Here is a 7,700-nt window from a genome sequence, read left to right as displayed (position 1 = left end):
AATAACCAAGTGTACAGGATCTTAACTGAAAAAGAAATACGCAACCTGTGTAGATGGTGAATAAAAAAAATGTAAACCAAACAAACCCAAATACTTATTCGATGGTATTTCATGCAGGTATGACATGAGATACAGGACTTTTACACACACGAGTTCAAATAGCTGCTGGGAGAATATTTTTAAAAAAATTAAAGTCTAGACTTTTGCAGTCGTATAATGTTTTTATATCTTCTGATTAAAATCATTCAAATTTGAACGACATCGGTGAGGAAGCTTTACCGCTAGACTCATAATTTCAAAACTTACTGTCTAAACAGTGATTGGAACCCCTATGCCTCGGAGGTGTTTCTGGCGGTTATCTGCCCAGCACGGGGTCTGTAATGTTACAGTCAAATCAAGTGTTCGGGTGTATATTTTCTGTTGTCCGAGTGTTTGCATGTTACATTGAATCTTAAAGTAAGACAGTGGTGGAATAGCCAAGACGTTAAGACACTCCGAATGATTTCCTGAGCTACCTGTGCACGGTGTGTGAAGCCAATTCCTGGTATTTCCTGCTGTGATATTGTTGGCCTATTGCTAAATGACGTATGGATGAGCAACCGTCTAAACCGACTGACACAAGTTCATGTAATTTTGAGTTTGGTTTCGCTTTAAAGTTTTATCATTGCATGTTTAATGTGATGTTCGCAAACATCCACAAACTAAAAAAAACCCACAACCCCAAAACAACAACAAACAAACAAATAGTAATAATAATAAACAGGCTTCTTCAAAATACCCGGGAGACTATACAGAGCCTTATGTATGTTGTAGATTATCCCTGGAAATACTAACGAGTAAGTGAGTGAGTTGAGTTTCAAGCCACTTTTAGCAACATTTCAGAAATATCACGGTGGGAAACCAGAAATGGGCTTCTAAAAATTGCACCAATGAGGAGAATCGAACCCAGTCTTATGCTTGACGAGAGAACGCTTTAACTACTGAGTCCATTCACAAATGTACTCAATATTACGAACAATTATAGAAGATGGACATGATATTTATTTTCAAGCTCCAATTTGTAAAGGACTATATTTTCACTACCTAAAATCAAACCTGACTGAAACATCCTTCGTCTATACATATTTTCATTTTCAAGCTCTATTTTTTTTAAGGAATATATCATTACTACCTTAAAATCAAACCTAACTCAAACATCCTTCGTCTTCCGAAAAGTAATCATTTTACTATATTAAATTCAGAATTTCTAAGCTTTAGAGACAATAGAAAAAGGCATTGCCAGAGTATTCTTGGACATGGCTTTTATTACTTGTAACATGCCAGAAAGACGTCTCTTTGTACCACATAAATATCAGAAATACCCGAATATTTCAATGTCCCGCAGGGCTGTGGTTCCTAAATTATCAGCACTTCTGTCATAAACGCTTGCTTAACTTTGAAATGAAATTTATCAAAGCACTTAATAATCTTGACACATATTCTTTTACATGCATGCACCCATCCATCCATCCATCCATCCATACACATCCATCCATCCATCCATACATCCATACATCCATACATACATACATACATACATACATACATACATACATACATACATACATACATACAAAGGATCATACGGGTCAGAAAAAATATTCCCACCGTGGGAATAAGAAGTATAAGAAGTTTTATATACGTGTTGGAAACCTATCATTGCAAAAATACAGCAGATGCTTAAGTAAAGTAAGTTCTTTGTGTATATGTATTTATATAATGTATATTCTGTATAAACCGTCTTGCACGAAATGTGTAGGAGGCCTATTATAATTAATTTGCGATTGTGTTTGGTTTTTGAGAATAAACCGAATCCGATCCCACTACAGACCCAGACGTTCTGCCTTGGACACAAAATTATATTCAGGAATATTCCAGCAATATCACGACAGGAGAAACCAGAAATCAGCTTCACACATTGTACCCATGTGGAGAATCGAACTCGGGTCTTCAGCGTGACGTGCGAACGGTTTAACCATAAGACTACCTCATCGTCCCGGGACATGGTGAAGTAGCAACGCATTAATGGGCAACACCATACGCATACTCACTAATAAGGATAATATTTATATGAATAAATGTTTACTGTGAAAGTACCAAATAGTGTGTACATACCTTATACCGAAACAAAATAAAGAACTTCCTTTCGTAACAGATGTGTACTCTGATCAACAAATATTGACTATCTGGAATAAACACTTTAAAAACTGTCTCTCTACGAAACTAATCAGTTTCATATGCATATTTGAATCTCATTAGCGTCAGATGTGAGATGTGTTTATTTTTAGTTGTGTGTTGTGCAACACGTTAAGCATTATAAATAGACTACCGTGTTTCCTCTAATAATTACCTACACTCAGCTGAAAGTAAGAAGAGAGACAGGGAGCTCATAACATAACAATGTAGGGCCATTGGTTGTATGTCACGCGGGCTGGGACTGGCAGATAATTACAGGTGTTATTCCTATAATATGGACGGTATCAGTGCTATTTCCTCGAAGCTTCTAATGAGTGTTTCTTCTGTGGTGTTGTGGATTCGCTTTCGGAATATCAATACATTTCTTGGAAACACCGTCGCTAAATATATAGAGAGACCTAACTGAGGTTAACCTGGGACAGAGTTGGTGCGAACAAAATTAAGCCACAAAACCGAAATTTAAGGTTTATTGTACGATTCCGAGACGCCACGAGCCTGGGAAAAAGAATCAGAATGTAATATTAGTGGCACCATTCACAAACTCAGGAATGTCGAGCAAAGTTCAGTAGACTTCTTTTTAGTTCCTACCACAGTTATTTGCTCAACTGCGGAGACATTTCCTTGCAAGTGTGGACGTGATACCTGGAAGTATGCGCGGTATCCGAATTCAAGAGACCGCTTGGCTTGTACATTTGTATATCGAGCTGTAATGAACAATGTACATTTTGTGTCAGAAATTTATCAGTGGCACGAAACAGAGCCCATATCTGTCGTATATTCGCAGATCAGCCTATGTAAACTCATGCATAGTAGTGTAACGTTAAACACTGGGACTAAGTTTATTTAGACTGATGGACGGATGAAAATAGTACATTCATATTAAAATGTCAAAAGTGTTGCAATGAGTAAGCTATGGTATTTTTTTCAAATAAATACCAATAAACTTATCATAACAATAAATTGGTACTTTAATGCAACAAAACAAGTGTACAATAATTTTAACGTGTTGTTGCTTTCTGACAAAACTATCTTAGCACAGTACTATGACCATATGAAAGCACTGAAACCGAAATCTGTGACTATACGGAACTGAATTAATCCGCGGCACCAATCATTTCATTACTCTTTTGACAGAGCCGTGGAACAAACTTCAAGTGAACTGGGTTCCAGGCCATTCATGCATGTCATCACCTTCAGGCGAGGCCCAGCACCATGCACAATCTTCATAAAGATATATGACGGGCATTCTGAGTCTTCTCATTATTGTATAATGCAGATGTGTCTCTGCTGCCCAACATAGTATGACAAGGCTTTGCAGTATTCTGGAGGAGTGGGTTTTATTTTACGCCGCACTCACCAATAATCCAGCGTTATGGCGGCGGAATGTCAATAATCGAGTCTGGACAAAACAATCAAGTGATCAACGACATGAGCATCGATCTGTGCATTTGGGAACCGATGGTATGTGTCAGCCAAGTCTGTGAATCTGATCACCCGACCCCGTTAGTCGCCTCTTTCGACAAGCATAATCGCCTTTTGTAGCAAGTATGGGTTGCTGAAGACCTATTCTACCCCGGATCTTCAGGAGTCCATCTGGAGGAAGGTGTACTGTCTTTATACATATTCTCTACTTGTTTCCGGTAGCTGTTTGCTCATGATGCAGTGAATTGGTTCTTTGCATTTTTTCAGTGGTATATAATTTACTATTAATCAAACTTTGGCAGTAATGTGAAATACCTTTAGAAGAATAATTCTGTAGAAGGAAGGCATTGCGTTTTATCTGCTTTAGTTGAGTACACTGTCGTACTCAGTCCATTTCCATGAGTGATTACCGGTCGGATGACTGCTTACGTCATTGTCAAATGTATTACATACAGTCGTTTAAATGCGCAGGGGCAAAGTCTACAAACGCTGTGTGTTTATTTAAAGGTTGGCAGACAGTTCTATGTGGAGACACAACACACCAACTGCGCGATAGCATGACTTGTTGTTCCGTTCCGCTGCGATGCTAGGATCCGATTTAACTATCTTTAGTAGCTGCATTTCCTGTCTTGCTGAAACACTCCTGTGACTTAGAATGTGACAGATCGAACGATTGCAGCAAATGCTATCAGAGTTGAAAGTCCTACTTTTCGTATATGAGTTCTGCAATTTTAAAAAAGAGAAAAGAACAGAAAAAAGACAAGCGGGGATCACATTTGCTGCAAATATTCTGACGGATAGGCAGAGTTGTGAGCTGTTCGCATGTCCCGGATTATTAATAAAGGTTTTAATAGGTGTCCTTTTTCAGAGATTCGTAATTTAGGAGATTTAATGTAACTACCACATTATTTATTTATTTATTTATTTATTTATTTATTTATTTATTTATTTATTTATTTATTTATTTTGCACATTATTTTAAATGTGACCCAAACCAACATCCTTTTCGATTGTATGCTCGTTAAGAACACATTGATAAACTTTCAGTTCGATTCTGGACCCAGTCCACCCAGTGACAGACATCATGAACATAAAATACCGTAATAAAAATACTGTGCATCGGCAAGATCAGCAAATCCCGTTAGACGATTTTAGACCAAGAGTGAGTGAGTTTCGTTTTACACCACACTCAGCAATATTCCAGCTATATGGTGGCGGTCTGTAAATAATCGAGTCTGGACAAAACAATCCAGTGACCAACGGTATGAGCGTCAATCTGTGCATTTGGGAACTGATGACATGTGTCAACCAATTCAGCAAGCCTGACCACCCATCCTGCTAGTCGCCTTTTACGACAAGCACAGTCACCTTTGTGGCAAGCATGGGTTGCTTAAGGCCTGTTCTAGCCCTGACCTTCACGTGTCTTTTTACGACAAGCAGGACCTGTTGCACCCAATTAATGCTATTAGGCGACGGTGAGTTTCCAATCCTCACGGGTCGCGTATGTTTGCGGTTGTTGATTTATGTGACTGGCATCAATATGGTCCGTTTGGCTCAAAAGGAGATGATCAATTGCAGTCTAACTCGGGAACTAATAAACAACAACAACAACAAAAATACTGAGGTTTTTTTGCAGAATTTATGTACTAAAGATAGAAAAGTTGTTCAACAGCTATCATTAAAACGCTGACACAGTCAACTGTTTGTTACAAGTGAGGAGTGCAGCGAAAAAGTGTCAGGCTTGTGTTCGAGGAGCACGTGCACAAGTGCCTAGGAAGTAATAATTGATTCTTTAACTTCTCCTGTGCCGTTTCCATCCTTTCTCGAACCCCGGTTGTCCTTTTCTCTGCAATCCTTCCTCGTAACAATTACTGAACTGTGTCAAAGTGCTGCAGATTGTACAGTTCACCGTGTTGTGACAGTTAAAATAACCTGACGTAGAAAACTGACAATCTAAAGAAACTGCTGTCAGTGTTTATAGTAGTTGTTTTGGGTTTAATCAAGATGGCGGAGGGAGTGAACGTCTCGTCACTGCTCTCCGAGACAAATCAAGTTCTGAATGGTAGTGGTTATTTTACCCTAGAGGACACTGCAAACTATATCCAAGGTCACGATTGTACCTTGAATGTGTTTGACTGCAGTGAATTACAACTGTATGTGAGAAATCAACCGTTTGACTGTCGAAGTGCACTCACAACACATCGGTAGATATTCAGCCAACATAAACTCTGATACGCTCGGATCTTCTGTATTTTATCAAAGCTGAACTTTACAATATCCCACGCGATGTGTTCATTAATAAGTTAGTTAAAAAATTAACAGGCTGCATTGGACAACTTGAAAATCTACGGCTTACTTTGTTGTCAATATGTAAACAAAGCAAAGAATTTCCATACACAGACAGTGTCTTTAAAACGAAGAAGATGTTCAAAACAAGGTGAAAACTAGAGAGAAAACTCGTCAAACTCTACAATGGGGAAACGCGAAAAAGGATTAGTAACCTGGAAAGGGAACAACGTAAATCGCATAATACCATCTCGTACGAAGATGTAATCAGAACAGCAATCCAAAAAGAAATGTCAGAAAGCCAAAACTGACATTGTCCCATTCAGACACATACAAATCTCGAGGTCCAGCGAACAGTTGCATCCCATGTGCAAGTGGAACATGCACCAACTAGATCAAGTTGGTGGTACGTTCAAGGCATATGATGGTGACCCTCAGTCGTCAATTGTCCACATCCTTATTTCAGAAGAACTAGGCACCTACTTAGTGATGGCTGAAGTAAAAGACGACAATCCCATTAACATATTTGATCACCATCCTATTTTGTTCACGACAGATTCAGATCAGACCTAAATTTACTAATGAAACAGCAAAAGCAAGGCCAAACTGGGAGAAAGCCTTTCGACAGAGAGCAATTACAGACTATACGCTCTATCACATATGCTCTGGGAGGGTAAACTCAACATTTGACGCCTCTTTCAACAACGTTATTGTGAATGCGTTGAAACAAGCTTCTGCTGACTGCCTGCCAATGAAATACTTTAAACCCTCCTTGAAACCCTTCTGGAATAAGGAAGTCCACCACTTCCACTTTTATTCCACCACATCATAAAACAAGCCCGCCTTCGTTGGATATTAACAAATAAACCAAGGGGAATGGAACACGACAGTTTCAAAAAGTACAAAGACGCAAAGACTGTCTTCAGATTAACCACGAGAGAGTCAGCCAACAGATATGAGAAAACCTCTTCCAAGAACCGGATACCATGAGCGAGGTGGACCAGAAGCAGTTCTGGTCACTCACAAGGAAAACCAATAAGACGAAAACTCTTGCTTCACTTCCTGTGGATGGAGAATACGTAAGAGATGCAAACGACATGTGAAGTGCTGTAGCGGATCACCTGAAGAAAATCTCGCAAGACACGGATGAAACACACATTGATAACGCTTTCAATCACTCCATAGAAACACAAGCCGCCACTCTTACAGATCTTGTCTCCAACAGTGATAAGGAAACCGATTGTGTCCTCACTTCTCCAGAGGACATTCAACCTCTGTGCAGAACTCTTAAAGATCACATATACTCTAGTAGGGTACAAATACAACATCACTTGCTGACATCGCTATGAAACCCCGAATTTAAACTACTCATTTCGACCTTTAATTAACTGAAATCGACCTTTTTGTCAACAGTGCACAATTCTCAGCCGCAAACGAAATTTCAACCAATCAGAGCGGCACGTCTCCGTGACGTAATTGTAGGTATTGAAATGAGGGTCGGTGCAGTATTCATCTACATTTCAGGGGTTAAACTATTTCGTTTACAGGTTTGTACAAACCTGAAATCGCGAAAGCTGTTGAGAAAAATGAAAGCTATATGTTCTCACAATCTACTATCATTTAGGATGATTCTGTCAAAATCACTTGGTGTCGCTAGGTTGTAATCCGTGTTAGGTGGTATAAACCTATACGTTATTTGTCATCATTCACTTGATGCTCAGTTAATGAATTTATAACAGGTATAATTAGTGGTACGC

Source organism: Haliotis asinina, chromosome 7 (genome assembly GCF_037392515.1).
Source record: "Haliotis asinina isolate JCU_RB_2024 chromosome 7, JCU_Hal_asi_v2, whole genome shotgun sequence".
In the NCBI taxonomy this organism is placed as follows: domain Eukaryota; kingdom Metazoa; phylum Mollusca; class Gastropoda; order Lepetellida; family Haliotidae; genus Haliotis; species Haliotis asinina.
The sequence above is the reverse complement of the archived record's forward strand: the minus strand, read 5'-3'. Positions refer to the sequence as shown.